At 39.7% G+C, this 17,813-nt stretch overlaps 1 long non-coding RNA gene across 1 annotated transcript in view; it reads right to left on the reverse strand.

Moving 5' to 3' along the window:
• Positions 1-17,423, reverse strand: part of LOC125458650 (uncharacterized) — a 98,379-nt gene extending 80,956 nt beyond the window's left edge. Inside the window, exon 1 of the long non-coding RNA XR_007248879.2 lies at positions 17,097-17,423. This is a non-coding gene — a long non-coding RNA (uncharacterized LOC125458650). The remainder of the gene's footprint in view (positions 1-17,096) is intronic.
• Positions 17,424-17,813: the final 390 nt, after the last annotated feature.

The following is a 17,813-nucleotide window of genomic DNA, read 5'->3' on the forward strand; positions in this document are numbered from 1 at the left end:
GGAAGGGGGATGAGACCACAAAAGAAATGGTTCTTAACTGAAAATGCCAAGAATCCTCTAAAAACTGGAATTTCTAAGCTTGAAACCATCCACAGTGAAAGACTTGTGTTTACATGATTAGTTTTACAAGAATGAGGTCATTTCTTTGATGGTCATTTTCATATTTTAATGTACTTTCGGTTGGATTGGTTTGTATTCTCTTTCCTCCAGCATTCACAACAGCATAGAAGCAGAGATATTCCAGGTTTGTAGTCTGGAAGCTCCTCACTCTTAGAGGCTCAGCACCGATGTACACATGAACAGAGTTTAGAGTGTCCTCTGGGAGCAGTAAGAGAAAAAAACACAATGACTCTTTACTGACATTGAGAAGTGTGCAAACTCTGAAAACTCCAATTAATAAGTGATAAGCAAATGACAATTAATTACTATTACCTCGTGCTGTCATCAGATCTCCGGGATATGCCCATCTCTCTCTATCGCCAATCATCAGTGCACATGTGCCAGCCTGTCAATTTCCATGGTGTCAGACTCCAACATGGTCAGTTTGGCTCTTGCTGCAGGCCCCCACACCACCACCCCCACACCGCCCCCACCTTGGTAATCTGACTTGTCTGGAGCTGTGTGCTGCAGTCAGCTGCAATGACAGAAGACAGAGAGTGGAGAATGTGAGAAATGGATTTTGTGTTGCGAAGGGAAGAACAACATGTGTGGAGGGTTACTGTGCTGTGGAATGGTGCAAAAATGAAAGTACACGTCGACTGTTCAGATCGGGATGTGAGGATATACTTTAAGACAGAAGAAAGAGTGAAACTATGATGTCCAAGGTGAACGCTACAGAAGAATGCTCGGGAAAGTCAGAGTGAATCCTTCTATCTGAAAACAAAATGCATTGCATGCCTTTCCCACATTCTAGAATTCCTGGATACTTTTGCTGCATTGTTTCTTAGTTGGAGGGACCACATTCCTATAGTTGTCTCCTTTGGATACAGACATCTACCCCTTGATTTGACAGGCTTGCCTCTTCCTCCCATCATTGGCAATATCATCTCACTTTGGTTCCCCTAGTTACTGACCTGTTCAAAGTTGTCTCTTCATTGTATATGGGTCCATTCTTCCAAGCTTCTAACCCAAATCTAACTTAGCTCAATCACTGGCTTTATCAACTTAATGTTGGCAATCATAGTTGACACCATTAACAACAGCTCATATGTTTAAGTAACCATTCTCCATTTATAGTTTTAGAGCAAGTGTTAATCAATTTACAATAAGTGGCTTTCAGACATGTATACTATTAATTTGTCTGCTAGTGTGACCAGGCAGCATGAAAAGAAATATCAAGAAAACTGTAATCTCTTCAACATCTTTGTGCTTGAATTTTACTTCTTTTAAAAATGGACATCCTTGCCAGGCTCATAAAATGCCTGTGACTGATCCATTATCATGTTTCTGGAAGTGTCTATACCCCTGTGCTGTACTGGCTGACCAGCGAAAGCTGGCACAAAGGGATTTGGAGATGAATCAACTGTTTTATAGCCAACACTGGACAAAGGAAAACACCAAATCCCATAATGTCAAAATGAGCACTAATTTTTTTTAAATGTACCTCTTCATCTTGCAATGAAGGCTCTTTTGGGGGAGGTAAAGCTGCACAGTTAGTTTAATATCCTTTCAGTTCACCCACGGAGATAAGCAATTTGTACTTGAAATGTCTACCTTTGTTACACAACTGAAATCCAAGCTGGTTAAGCATACAATCCTAAGATTCTAAATCAGCTGCTGTTTGAATGAGAGGGGTTAGCGGGATTCCAGACTGAGTCAACAGCTTGCCTTAAAGCTCCTGTTCAACTTCCTGCTGCCTGCAAGGAAAATGACAGGACCCAGTTCACCAAGGAAACTATTATTGAACACTGACCTCCAGGAAATTGAGATTCGTGCAAACTGAATTTTAATATCTCTGGATTTACCACAACTTGGAATTTATAAACTACCCCCTATCCTATATTCCTTTTGTTCCCTAGTGATTGTCTGGATGAGGTACCAAAGCATTTCTCCAACATTTTGAATGTTTTATTAATAAACCCTCTCTTTGTTTTCATCTTTAAAGTTCTGCTTTGGGTTTATTTCAATTAGTGAAATTAAAAAAAAGGAAATGTTGGGGTATATGCTTTGCCTTTCTAAGAAAGAGATAAGAGTAAAAAGAAAAGAAAGAGAAATTAAACATCTCAGGTTTAAGATGGGAGAAGCAACCACTATTTAAATTTACCCCATTCCCCCTTGTTCTCCATTGCACCACAAATATTGCTAACATGGAAACTTTTGAATAAATATTTCATAGTTAGAAAAATTATCAGATGAAATTAGAAAGAATCAATAATTTCCCGAATGCCCACAATTCTATTGGACAGCTGTTTTTGCTTCTATCCACAAATAAAATATTTCTCAACATTTTAAAGAATTATATCATATCCCTCCTCAATGATAACTTTTCTGAAAGGAAATAAGTTTCACTCTACTAACAATTTCTATTTAATTATGGCCCTTGTTTTTGGGATATCATTTGCATGTGTTTCTGTAATGATCTTATTGTCATTTCAAAAGATGGAATGTCCCATTCTTCCTACAATATTCCATAAACGGCCTGACAAATGTTTTATGCCAACTTAAGACATCTTGCTATAAAAAAAGCTCCTTTCAAAATGTGATCTAGTGTTAGACCAGCCTCAATAACAATAACTTCAGTCTGGCTGAAACATTTCTGTGAATGGCTACATAATTCTGTTTTACTTCTGTAAATGAATGTACTTTACTGTGTGTAGTTCCTACTCTATTATGATGACACATTTTTCTTACATGTATCAGCAAATGTTTTTCCACTCAGTATAATTGTAATCCAAGCCTTTGTTCATTTTTATTCGTCATAAACAGCAAATGTGTTCCATGATCTTAAGGCTGAAGAAGCAGTTGTGCCATATTGCTTTTTTTTCAGTTTTGACATTGGTAGTTAGCAGTTTTAAATGACCTCTTTGGAGGTGTAGCACTTTTTTTGATCTCAAGTCACTGTAGGCTATTTGTGAACCCTTTGACTGATGCCATCTCAGACTGAAGTCAATTTGCAACATTAAGGTTACTTAGGAACAGTTTGCCTCTTTCAGAGACAGAGTGCAATTTGTTTCTCAGAACGATGTTAATATTTACAAACACATCAGTGTTAATTTCTAACAAATTCAGATAGAAATCATGGCTGAAACTCCAATGACATAATACTAAAGTGCCAAGTGCTTCAAAATAAATGTTTACTTCTCAAAATGCAATTTTGTCAAATTATAAGAAATTGTCTTACTCTAACACATTCGAAAACTGTTTAACCATTACAGATAAATCAATAAACCAAACATCTTTTCTCACTGAGTTCTCCCACAAATTTATTCCACTAATTTCTGTTTTATTAATACTGCTAAAATAATTTTGATGTGGAAAGCATGAGTGTTTGCAGGAATAGTTCAGTCAAGACAAGAAGAATTAAAAATTCTACCCAGAGGTTCTGGAACAGTTGTAGCACGCTACACAATTACTCCTTATCTGTAGTCACTCACTAATTTATTCAGACAAAGTGAATTCTAAATTCTTCACGTACAAGTAAATTCAAAACTTGTAGCTGAAGGCTTTAAAATGCCTACTTCCTTACTTTTTGATTATCATGAAGAAAAATCTACAAACCAGAGTAACAAACTAAAACTTTGAACTAACCAATGACCCAGATGGTGTGGGGTGTGAGGGCCACAGGATTGATAGTAGACAGTCAGCATTTGCTGACATTACTTCTCCTTTAATTATCTCTTTTTAACACTGTTTGTTAACTATACAAAACTGAAGAAAACAGGACAGTTCTGCAGAACTGTCAGTGGACCTGATCATTAACTCTGCTTTCTCTCCACAGATGCTGCCAGACCTGTTGAGTTTTCTTCAGAAATCTGTTTTTGTTTCTGTAATCAGGATGTGTTGGTTTACTCCATAATTGGCCAAATGAACACAACAGATGATGGAACGTCAACAATAAGTTAAATTAAACACAGATCAACTTCCCACAATTGTGAAAATTCCACAGAAACACGAAGGGATTTATCTGGTAATCAACGATGTATCATTTTTGACAAGTCTCATAGTGGGTTTCTCTCCATGAGCCCAAAAGAGATTTTCCACCCTGTTCTCAAAGGTCACCCAATTAGCTATCAATCACCTCTCAATGACAACCTAATAATTCTATCGTTCTGGATGCCAGTACTTGTCACTATTAGGATATCCCAGGATACCTGGCACCAGCAGCATATTTAATAAACAAATATGCACAAGGCATGTAATGTTATTCCAGAACTGTTTTGAACGGTTGCACAGACTCAAATGGACATCCCCATTTAACAATAGGGACCTGGAGGTGCTGATGGATGGAATTTTGCATTGGAAGGACCAGCCTATTTTCCCCAGGGCTGGTGGAGGAAACTCTGCCACCACACCTTTCTTCCCAGTTTGGTCCAAAGTTGACATTAGGGTTGGCAGACTGGAGGAATATAGAGCTATTCTGCAAGAAGGCCAATGACGTTCTCTAGCCTGTGTGTAAATGCAACCTTCTTCTCTCTGCTAGCTCTCACACAATCTCTGTACTGCATCCATCTCCCACTTAAACTCACATTCTAACCCCTTCACTATTATGTGCAACAGGAGTCCTTCACCTGTACTGAGTGGGCATTTATTTAATTAAACCTTAAGACTATAAGGTATAGGAGCAAAATTAGGCCATTCAGCCCATTGAGTCAGCTCCACCACTAAATCATGGTTGATGTGTTTCTCAGCTCCATTTTCCTTCCTTCTCCCTATGACCCTTGATCCCCTTGCTAACCATGAACCACTGTCACGCTCCTAATTTGTCTAGATTCTGAATCCTGCAGACTGTTCAACAATTGGCCTTTTTTTTCCCTCTATTGGTCATTTGTTATTTGGATGATGATGGTCGGCAATAGCAGTCATTCTTCATGGAGTCACAAGCTCAGCCTCTCAGTTTAGGCGACGTCCAAAATTCTTGATATGCCCTTCTTGGTTGCTTCCCTCCCATCCCCATCACCCACATCAATTTTGATCTTTCCCACATTCCTACCCAACACCTTTTGTTTTACTTTTTTTTTCTCTTTACAATTTAGCCCTGTGCCCCAGGCATACCGTGTTTTCATTCAGGAGATAATAGTAGAGTGTACCCCCCACTGATTGTCACTGACACCCCTCTGACATTATCCCTAATGTTTCTATGCTTGATAATTTCCCTCTTTCATCTGTTGAGAGTTGTCCCCTTACACAACCATTAACTCCTCTGCATGCCAGCATGCTGCTTTCTGCCCTCACATTCGAGTTTCCCAGCTTCCCTGCTGCAGCAGTAACTCCTGATAACCAACCTTGCCTTTCAATAGATAGACTCCCAGGACTGACTGTGGCCCAATCCCTTGATCAAGTTGGATGGATAGCCCCAACTAATGAGTGGCCAGAGCTCTGAGGGTCTCTGTGCAGCTCCCCAGGCTGACTCACCATGATTTCCTGGATTGGCAGCACTCAAGCTCTCAACTGTTGGCCTATCAGCCAGGTCTAATCATGGAGGACTCCAAAGTCCAGCTTTGAAGAGTAGTCAATATTACAAGAGGACTGGAGATTGCCATAAGGGTGCAGTAAGCATGATAAGTGTCCAGTGCTGAAGGCTGTTATCTGGGGTAGGCAACCCGTTGGAAGAGCTCTGAGATGTTGGGATTGCTATCCAAGATGAAGGCCTGGAGGAACAAGTACCAAACTGAAGTTACCAGATCGGACTTTCACGTCAAGAATCATTGTCGACTAGTTTCCATCTGGCTGGTGGGAAAATAGGAAACTGTATATCAACAAGGTGAGATCAGGTAACAATAAACTGCTGATGTATGAAGTCGCGTCCATACAGGCCTCTCACAGCTCACTAACAAGATCCTCATTCTGTTGTTCAAAACTATGTTGGAGAATCGCATTTTTTTTTTCATTTTGACATCTGCATTCTCATTCCTGCTGATCTCACCTTATTTTAGTAAGTAACTGTCTGATGTTCACAATGTCCTGAGGCTGGGAAGATTCCTCCCTCTGTATGGAGAGACATTATTACCATTCATCTGTTTAAAGCCCCAAAAAATCTGTCACCACTAGAAATTACGGTCAATTCTACTTGTTTCTCAGCTCATGAGTAAATTTAAAATTAGACTTGATTCTTAGGTGCAATGACATAAATAGGTACATTATCAAAGTTTTGAAATATAAATAATCAATAACTTGCTAAAAAAAATTAAATGAAGCTGGTAAATAGATCTGTATAGCACTTAAAGTCACCTTAGGTGATATAAAACAGTCTATTCACCATCTGTGAGTAAGAATTAATTAATAGCTGAAAGTGCTATTTTTTGTGATAAACCCATTTCAGTAGCATCTAGCAAATTGCATTGGGGTACCAGCCTTAGCTATATATTTTAATTTAAAAGACTATGCTATAATACATTAGTTGCACTATAAATCAAAATTTTACAAATATGATTTTGGTCAATAAGTATGAATAGAAACTTGTGCCATAATTTTGCCTTGGAATAGGAGTGTGATTTTGAGCAATACTTACACCTGGATTGCCGCTTGACTGCTGGAGCAGTAATTCTGTCCTTTTATTTTAATTTTAAATGAAAAATAAGATACACATTCATGTGTCAATTGGAAACAAACTCAACTTGATAAAAGCTGACATGTCATATCTTCCATGTTAAGTTTGAAACAAGTGTCTTTTGCTACATGCCCAAGTGGCAACAGCAATTATTCCCAACACCAAGTAAACTATACAGACTGGGCCATCTGGGCCTTTGGGAATTCTTACACCTGTTTGACAGCACAATACACAATAGAAAGTTAAATGAAATTAAGAAATGTAGAAAAGGAGCTGGCATTCATAGCATACTTTTCAAGATGAGTGTATAGCTTAAAGCACTTTGCAGCCAATGAAATACGTTTTCTGAGGTGGAATCATTGTTGTAATATATGAACCCGAGCAGTTAATTTGCACACCGCAAGTGCCTACAAAGAGGAACAAGACAACAGCCAGATCATTTGTTTTTGTGCTGCTGACTGACAGATAAATATTGTTCAGGACAATAAGGATCACTCTTGTTCTCTTCTATCAAATACTTGAACATAAAATATCTCAAACAAATGCCCCCTCTTTACTTTTGTTATGATTGGCATGAAGGTGCCAGTGTTGAACTTTTGTGTTTAAATCCTAGAGTGGCATTTAAACCCACTACCTCCTGATTCGGAAGGAAAATGCAGCAAACTGAGCCATGACAGAGTCTTATCAACAAGCTACTATCAAGTTGGCAAGCACCAGAAGCATCATATAATATGACCATAAGACATAGGAGTTGAAGTAAGGCCATTTGGCCCAACGAGTCCACTCTGCCATTTAATCATGGCTGATGGGAATTTCAAAATATCTCACACACACGTGGAGCAACAAATTTTGATTCTCTCAAGTAAATAAAGCAGAAGGCCTTGGCATAGGAGGTCAGTTTGAAATAGATTTGAAATGGATTAATGGGTTGACCTTCCAATGGCATCATTATGGCCATGGTTAGCACAGGAATCAATGCTGGGGCCATTGCTGCTAATAGAATATTTTAATAGTTTGTAGCCTGGAATAGAAATAAATAAAAGAGGGCGAGGATGGAAAGAAAAAAGATTTTAATCTTAATGTGTAACAAAAACAGAAGTTGATGGAAAGTCTCAGCAGGTGCGGCAGCATCTGTGAACAGAAATCAGAGTTAACATTTCGGGTTCAATGATCCTTCCCCCGACCTCCAGCCATAGGTGCATCACATTCCTCAGAGACTGCCTCCAGCTCAGACTCACCCCACGTGGATTCTGACTGAAGTTTCAACCCTCATGCTTGAGTCCACCCAGGGTCACAGGTATCTCTGTGACATTCAATGTCCCACAGTCAGCTGTTCTCACTGCATCCTGAGATTCATACTCAGTGCCATGCGGCATCATATGCACACTCTCAACCTCTCTCTCCAAAAAAATTGTTTCCTTAGTCTCATTGTGGGTTGTTTGCAAAAGTAAATTAATAATTTGGACTAATCAAAGACAATTAATCAGAAAAGAAAATAGATGAAATTTCTGTGAGCTACAGGCACAGCCCAGGGGACTAATGTGGAGATAACAGCTAACTGACTGCAACTGAAACTGCAATGTGCAGCGGTAGAGGAAATTAACTGGATCTTGGGAAGAAAATAGAGATAGAGAGACTGAATGAAAATTTCATGAGGTTATACTGAGTCTATAAGAACCAAATCTTTGTATAATACTAGACACCAGGAACTGATGCCAGTACAAAGAAAGGCAGTAAGATATTTAACTAGAAGTAAATAAGTAATGAAGAGATTTGGAAGAAACTAGGACTGTTTATTCCATCAGGGAAGGGTTTTTTAAACTAAACTTCTATTGATGCTACTTAGACAAATTCAGTGAGGTTACAATCTTTATCCACCTATCAAACTCTTTCAGAATCATAATTAACTTCATTGGATCATCCCTTCAACCTTCTCATTTCTAGATTAAAGAAGTCCAGCTGATTTAACCTGACCCTGTTAAGTGTAAGGTCAGTTCTGGTATTGTTCTTGTAAGTGTTTTCACCTTCTCCAACATATCCTTATCTGTTTATAATATACACACCTTAACCATGCATGGCTCAAAGAAAGTTTAGAGGAGCTTGACTTCCCTGAAATGTATTTATCTGCCTTTAGAAATGCATTAAAGTGTTTATTATTATTGTTATTGACCCCGTGTAGAGCTCTCAGATACCTCTGTTCTTCAAGCCCTATTTCAGCATCTGTTTTACAATGATTATGGGGCCTCCTTATTCTTTCTACCAAAATGTATTACCTGACGCTTATTTTTAATTGAGGTCCATCTGCCAATTGGACAACCATTCTGCAGGTTCACCTCTTGTGCTTTATTTTAGCCCTCACCTATGTGGTTGAGAGTATGGCTAGTTTGTTTATAGATAACACCAACATTGGTGAAATGGTCGATAGCGAAACAAGTTATTGAAGAATACAAAGAGATCTTGATCAATTAAACCAATGGGCTGAGGAAAGGCAGAGGGCGTTTAATTTGGATAAGTAAGAGATATTGCATTTGGGTAAAACAAGCAAGGACTTATATAATTAATGGTAGGGCTCTGGGTAGTGTAGTCAAATAGAGACACCTAAGGGTTCGGCTATATAATTCTTTGAAACTTGCCTCACAGTAAATAAGGTGATTAAGAAGACGTTTAGCATGCTTGCCTTCATTGCTCAGCCCTTTGAGTGTAGGAGTTGAGGTGTCATGCTGAGCTTGCACAGGTCATTGGTGCAGCCACTTTTGGAGTGCTGTGCACAGTTCTGGTTGCCCTGCTATAAAGATATTATCAAATTATAGAATGTCCAGGAAATATTTATCAGGATGTTGCTGAGGTTGGAGGGTTTGAGTTATAAGGATAGGTTGGATAGGCTTGTACTTTTTTTTCCACTGGAGCATAGAAGTGTTAGGGGTGACCTTATACAGCTTTATAAAATCATGACGGACTTAGATAAGATGAATGGCAAAGGTCTTTTCCAAGGGGTGGAAGAGTTCAAAACTAGATGGTGTATTTCTTAAGGTGAGAGGAGAAAGATTTAAAAGGGACCTGAGAGGCAACTTTTTCACACAGTGGGTGGCCCATATGTAGAATGAGCTGCCAGAGGAAGTAGCAGATACAGATACAGGTACAACATTTTTTAAAAATTTGGATAGGTACAGGAATAGGAAAGATTTAGAGGCACGTGGGACAAATGCGCACAAATGGGACTACTTTAGTTTAAGAAACTTGGTCAGCACAGACAAGCTGGACCAACGGGTCTGTTTCTGTGCTATATGACTCAATGGCTCTATACCTCAACCCAACTTGATGTCATCCACAAATATTAAAATTGTGTCACTGATTTTTAGAGCTATATCATTTTAAGTACATGACAATGAATTGTAGTCAAAACAGCAATCATTTAGAAACATATTTTTCAATCATTTGCTACCTTTATAACTGTATACTTTGCTTTATGTTTATGGTGAACTTACTATCCATTCTGCTGAGTCCCCTGACTCCCTTTGTTCTGATTCTGGTTTTGTGCGTGTACTCTGTGTTATTTACAAAGGCTTAGAGTTGAACATGAATGACCCTCTTTGGGAATTTATGCCAATTGTTCTTTTTATGTGTTCAGTCTTTTTTTTGGGGGGGGGGGGAGGTTTGTGAAAGGTCTTCCCCTAACTTTGCAACTGGCATTGTAAAGCTATTGTGTGTCTAGTTTCTTGGATTTGTGCTAGCACCCGATCTGTACATAAAAATCACCTTAGCAGTCGATCGGATTGCTGACACTATTCCCATTTTTAATTGATCTTTATGTTTGTGTAACAGTGCTTATTTTATCCAGTAGCTAACTTATATTACATGTGAACGTAATCTAACTGGATCAGGAGTTTTACCTTTTCTTTTCAATTTGATTATGCTGTCATATTTTTGACCTTTTTTTAACAACACTGTCATGATTGGCAGTTTCATTTCCTTGGTAACTACAAAGCCAAGTAATGTTTAATATTTTCACATTTCACCATCGTTATTTATGTATCAAATGCATCCCTGTGCTCATCACAATGTTTCTTCTGCTCTTGATGTGTCAGCTACAAATTCCTCTGAGCATTACACTTTTTTAAAAAAAATACATAGGCAACTTTTGAAAGTCATTAAATTTCATGAAGTTGTGATCAGCCTGTTTATTCTGATACACAACACATTCTAGATTGCTACCTGGCCAAGCATGCATACAGTTTCGAGAGAACATAGATTATAAACTGGAAGATGCTTTTAACAGACAATGACAGACAGAAGTGTCTTAAAATCATTTATAGCAAGTAAGCATGAGATTCTTAATTAATAAACCAGAATTTATAGAAATTATGTACTCAGAGATTAAATAATTTAAAGGGCAAAAAAAGAAGTCACAGCATTTTACCTGGACCTTATTACAGCTGCATGAGAAGCATCCAATTTAAAATAAAGAAATATCAAGGTTTGGAAGTAGTATTATCTTGTTTGTAATAGTTTATGGATTGAAGTGTTGCACTTGGAATCCAACTGTGGTTTTGCTGACTAAGAGACTGGATGTGCTTTATTGTGCCTTTTTTTCCCTGAAGAAAGGTCTAGGCCCGAAACAGCAGCCTTCCTGTTCCTCTGATGCTGCTTGGCCTGCAGTGTTCATCCAGCACTACACCTTGTTATTTCTATGCTTTATTGTGAACTAGTTTAAGAGGTTACAAAAAGACTTCTTTGTTAACATGTGGGCAATTCACAGGTCTCTTGTCATGGTGCTGATGCTAAATCATTCTGTAATGGTTCATTTAATAAAGCAATCTAAGGCTTGTGGAGTGTTCTCAAATTTCATTCTGCTCATTGATTTTCATTGTAATTGAGGAGGATGTTGAATAGCAATGGGGACACAGTGGCTTCGACACATGACAAGATATGTGTTGTTTAGGGACTTAGCTATATATCTTTAAAACATTGTGGTACATAACTGAGTCATTTCTTCATTCATACTTGGATTTACCTGTACATTTTTTCAAAAGAAGTGATTATTAAACCTTACACAATTCTTTCATGACATTTTGAGGCCCATTATTCCATTTTCTTCAAAGTGATAAGTACTTCTTTTGCAGACTGCATACTTACAAAAAATACCAAGGCAAACTGAGACATAATAAATGGAAAATCAACATTGCTGCACTGTAAGAACTGGAAACGTTGGCTTGTACCAATTCCACCAAACATTAAATGTAACCTAATAATTTTCCATCCCATTAATGCACTCCCATGAAGAGATACATCTATTCTTAACACATTGTCAAAAGTCAAAATTATCCTAACAATGCTGTGATTGCAGTTAATGCACCCAAGACAACTGACCTGAAAGGGTTGGCTAGGAAGCTTTAGAATAGCTCTCTCCACCAAACTATAAATGACCATTCTTGGGAGTACCTTGTCAGTTCCAAGTATAGTGTCAATTTGTTGATTATTTGTCAGTTCAACAGTACATAGTCACAATTTGTATGCCCTATTTTTAATACTTATGCAGCCCCAGTGGGCTGAATCTTACTTTTATTTTGGCAGAAGAGCTAATTTTGGTGATTTCCATGGAATGTTTCCCTCAATAAGGCCCAACAGGTTTTCTTGTGGCGTCATCCCAAACCGATTTCTGCCTGCTGTGCCATTATGGCGCACTTCCTGTCTGATGCCACTCGGATTCTCTCGTCATACCAAGAAGAACCGCCACTTCCAGGATATCCCTGAATAGACCAGTATCCACAGTGCTTGTGCCAATTTTAAAAAGGCCATTGGGCACCTAAATATGCATTGTCAGTTTGGGGCTACTCTACATGGCCTGTGACAATTGCCGTAAATGTAGTGATTAAGATAAAATTGGCAGTCTACTTTGCAAACAGGCACTTGGAGGCTCTGGTGGACACAAGCATTCAGGAGCAGGAATGTCCTCTTTTCCCAGGACCAACAGAAGATGCATCAGACCATTCTAGCCTGGTCCAAAGTTGCCACCTGGGTCAGTGTCTTCTGGAGGAACTTGCAGCAGCTGAGGATGAAGGTCAATGGTCTTCCCTGCTTGACCGGACTAAGCACCGCCATCTTCCTTCCGCTACCTAGCATTCGTTCTATCTCTTCTATCGCATCCATTTCTCACCATGGCTCATCCTCTAACCATCTCACTACTACATTTAATGCATTAGGCTATTACCATCCAGCCACATACTCACTTACCTCAGTGTCGCCAAACACAGGGTGGCCTCTGTGCTGCTACTTACTCACTCAGGACACCTCAACACTATTTCCCCCAGCAGCACCAACATGTGTCATCCATTTTCATCTCTCTCAATCCCTCTTTTTCTCTCTTTCCAGGAAGATACACCCCACAGCACAGCCAAAAGAGCCAAGGTGAGTGTGGGTTGCCCAGCATGTAGCTTCCAAACCCTATGAGGTGAAGACCTAATGTCTGACAGCTCTAATTGACCAAATGAGTGGGACTAGCTTCTAAGCTGTTCTTGACTTACTGTACTGGGATCCACTGACAAAAGGCTTGACGGAGGACTCTTGATAACCACAATAAGCATTTTGATTTTGTGAATGTGTTAAACAGCAAGACAAGACAGAGGAGATATTAGACTGGTAGCTTTTGCTAGGGGTGCAAAGTTCAAAGATAAAACAGGGCACAGAAGCTGTGAGCATCCAAGGAGGCTTAAGCGAATGAGCAATAAGATTGCAAACAAACACACCCTGAGATGCAGAAATAACAGGGTGTAGAGCTGGATGAACACAGCAGGCCAAGCAACATCTTAGGAGCAGGAAGGCTGACGTCTTAGGCCTATGCCCTGCTTCAGAAAAAAAAGTCTTCCTGCTCCTCTGATGCCGATTGGCCTACAGTGTTCATCCAGCTCTACACCTTGTTATCTCAGATTCTCCAGCATCTGCAGCCTGTACTATCTCTGAAACAATTTTATACGCTGAGATGCAGCCTAGTCTAGTGTGAGAGCTCAGTATTTGTTTTAGCTTGCAAAGTGTTCTCGAAGCAGCATTTCAATGCTAGTTGCTGATGAACCCCAAAGAGCAGATTTGAAGTGTAGAAGTGTCCTGTAAATCAATCAGAGAGGTGCCATGATAGTCCTATGATACAGAAGGACACCAGTATCCATGGACAAGGGGAACTGTGGCCGGTGCTGTGAGGCATGTCGATAAGACCTCAGCACTATAAGACACAGGAGCAGAAATTAGGCCATTCGGCCCATCAAGTTCTCTCTGCCATTCAATCATGGCTGATAAGTTCCTCAGCCCCATTCTCCCACTTTCTCCCTGTAACCCTTGACAACCAAGAACCTATCTCTGTCTTAAATGTATTCAATGACCTGGCCTCCACATCCTTCTGTGGCAGTGAATTTCATAGATCACCACTCTCACGCTGAAGAAGTTTCTCCTTATCTCCGTTCTAAAAGGCCTTTCCTTTACTGTAAGGCTGTGCCCTCAGGTCCTAGTCTCTCCTACCAATGAAAGCATCTTCCCACATCCATTCTGTCCAGGCCATTCAGTATCCTGTAAGATTCAATTAGACCTTCCCTCATCTTTCTAAACTCCAATGATTATAGATCCAGAGCCCTCTGGATGGGATGCTTAACATATGTTAAGCATTCCATTCCTGGGACCATTCTCGCGAACCTCCTTTGAACCCCACAAAACTGCACTCAATACTCCCAATGGGGCTTGGCCAGAGCCTTATAAAACCTCAGTAGTACATCCCTACTTTATATTCAAATCCTCTCAAAATAAATGCTAACATTGCATTTGCCTTCCTGACTACTGATTCAACCTGCAAGTTTACCTTGAGAGAATCCTGGACTAGAACTCCCAAGTCTCTTGGCACTTCAGACTTCTGAATTTTCTTCTCATCTCTCTCCTAACCTGTCCAAATCCTTCTGCAGTCACCCCACCTCCTCAATACTACCTGTCCCTCTGCCAACTTTGTATCGTCTGCAAACTTAGCCAGAATGCCCACAGCCCCGTAATCTGGATCAATAAGATACAAAGTGAAAAGTTGTGGTCCCAACACTGACCCTTCCAGAACACCACTTGTCACCGGCTGCCATCCTGAGAAAGACCCTTTGATCCCCACTCTCTGCTTTCTGTTAGACAGCCAATCTTCTATCCATGCTAGCATCTTGCCTCTACCACCATGGCCCCTTATGGTGCTCAGAAACGTCCTGTGTGGCACCTCGTCAAAGGCCTTCTTGAAGTCCAGGTAAATAACATCCATTGGCTCTCCTTGGTCTATCCTGCTCATTACTTCCTCAAAAAATTCTAGCAGATTTGTCAGGCCTGACCTCCTCTTGATGAAGTCATACTGACTTTGCCCTACTTTACTGTACACTTCCAAATATTCAGAACTCTCATCTTTTACAATGGGCTCCAAAATCTTACACTCGACCAAGGTTAGGCTACTCGGCCTATAATTTTCCGTCTTTTGCGTTAGTCCCTTTTTAAACAGGGCGTCATGCTAGCGATTTCCCTTCCTGACTCTAGCAATTCCTGAAAGATCAACACTAACACTTTCACTATCTCATCAGCTGTCCAGAGATGCTATTGTTAGGTATCCACGGTGACGGTCAGGAGGAGCAAACAGCAAGTTGACGTTGCCAGGCACCCGCTCTGATTTTTATATCGCCTAATTTCTTTGCAGTGAATAAGGTAGTAGGCTTCAAATTAATAAGGTGAGATTTGTAGTTAATGAGGCTGATAAAGACAATAACTGCCATTAATAGATATCTTGTTGTTCTCTACCGAGAATCTCATTTTGATGCCCAGAAGCCTGCTTAAAAGTGCATTGGGATGCTCCTAGCTCTGAAAAATGCCTCACCTAACTTCTCTTTCAATTCTTCAAGATTTCACAACTTGGCTTGTGTCAGTCAGAGCACCGTAAGATTCCGACTGTGGTTGAGGCAGAGTTCATGCAGCCAACTAGCCTTAAGCTGATGTAAGTTGTTACCTTACTGTATTGTAATAAAACACACATTGTAACTCAAGTACATGCCTCCTTGGCACACACAGAACGGTACAGCACAGCACAGGCCCTTCGGCCGATAATGTGCCGAGCTTTAACCGTAAACCTAAGATCTATCTAACCTCCAACCCTACCTTATACTATCATCCATAGGCCTATCTAATAGCCACTTAAATGCCCCTAGTGAGACGGACTCCACTACCCTCTCTGGCAATGCATTCCACGCCTCTACCACTCTCTGAGTAAAGAACCAACCTCTGGCATCTCCCCTACATCTACCTGCATTCACTTTAAAACTATGCCCCTTCATAATAGCTACCTCCACCCTCGGAAAAAAGTTTCTGGCTGTCCACTCTACCTACACCTCTGATCATTTTGTACACCTCTATCAAGTCACCTCTCATCCTTCGTCTTTCTAAAGAGAAAAGCCCTAGCTCTTTCAACCTTTCTTTGTGAGACCTTCCCTCCATTCCAGACATCATTCTGGTAAATCTCCTCTGCATCTTTTCCAAAGCTTCCACATCTTTCCTGGAATGAGGTGACCAGAAATGAACACAATACTCCACATGTGGCTAAACTAGGCTTTTGTATAGCATAAAATCAAAAGAAAAAGCATAAAATGTAGTGAGGATTTGTGGAAGCCAGAGGATTGTAGAAGATATATTAGTTGTCAATCATTTACCATATAATACCTGTATTGAGTCCTGTGGACGAGGACTAGGAGTAGGGGTGGTTGCAACAAATCTACTCCAAAAAGATTCAAATGAAACCATGTGTCATCTGTAGGCATCTCCCATAACAGATAATGCTAATGAGCTAAACATTATTCCATACAATATTATTACTGTATCATTTCAACCACGATATGCTTATATTGCTATTCACAAATATGTTGCAACAAGATCACAAATAGTACATTGAAGGGAAATTAAATGGCCCTATGATTAGAAATGGCAACCCACCACCAGGCTGCAGATTCAACAGGCATGGCAGGGAAACACAGGGATAAATGTGATTACTCATAAATGATCAACTGGAAAGTGTGTAGATGCACAAAGACAGACACAGCCTGCAGTAGATGCAATTAAGACTTTCCATGGCGAAGATTCGGATCACAATGTGATCTCAGATAATGCAGGAGACAATCTGTTATATCGTAGAGTAAGCCGTTCAGTTTTCAAACCTGAACAAACATTTCATCCACTTCCTTTCATCTATTTGGTAAATTGTTCACAACAGCTTAGAAGCTATGAATAAAAACGGTTTTAAAAATGCAGATATTGAAAACTCTGAATACACAGCAACACACCCAATAGCAAGAAATTCAACTGTTATCCAGTCATCGCTTTAGATGCGAGCTTTGTCGTAACTTACTGTTTTCTCATGGCTGTTTTCAGTTTGCTTTCACTGTTTTGTTTGCCGTTATGTTTTTAAGCCAAAGATCGAAATGACCACTCCAAACATTTTCTTTTTGTCAAATGCAGTTAGTGAACAATTGTGTGAGCAGTCCGTGTGTAGGAGTCTATGCAGTATAAATCTGTTGTTGTAAAAATGAGTTTCCTTGCAATGCTTGCTAGAAGGAGACACCCACAATTTTCACCGCATCCATTTAATATGGCTACAATGTTCCTCAGGGGCAGCGTTTCAGAAGTATCATCCCACTCTTCGTGACATTTCAGCTGCTCTACCCAGCAAAAGGTCTGGTACATAAATTGTCAGCCAGAATGTTGACATGCTAAATGATTTGAAAAAACTGACTTTTAAGCTATTTTTATAATGCTTTCATAAACTGTGCCCAATAGTTCACAGAAACTCGTGAAGAAAGAAAACTCATGCTGTGCCCTGTAAGAGGCTGTAATTATACCAGTTACATTGATCTGATGCCAACATTGTATAGTTTCTTGCCAGTGAAATATTTGTTGCAGTGCAATTGCTATTCCAGCAGTTTAACTGCAGAGTTACATGCCGAAGTGATATTCAATTAATTTCACAAATCACAGAACCTAATACAATAGTAGCCAGCTTTCCACAAGGAATTTAATGCTAATCAAAAAGAAGCTTATTTCAATTGTACAAGAAATACACTGGCCA

Source organism: Stegostoma tigrinum, chromosome 15, assembly GCF_030684315.1.
Source record: "Stegostoma tigrinum isolate sSteTig4 chromosome 15, sSteTig4.hap1, whole genome shotgun sequence".
Taxonomy (NCBI): domain Eukaryota; kingdom Metazoa; phylum Chordata; class Chondrichthyes; order Orectolobiformes; family Stegostomatidae; genus Stegostoma; species Stegostoma tigrinum.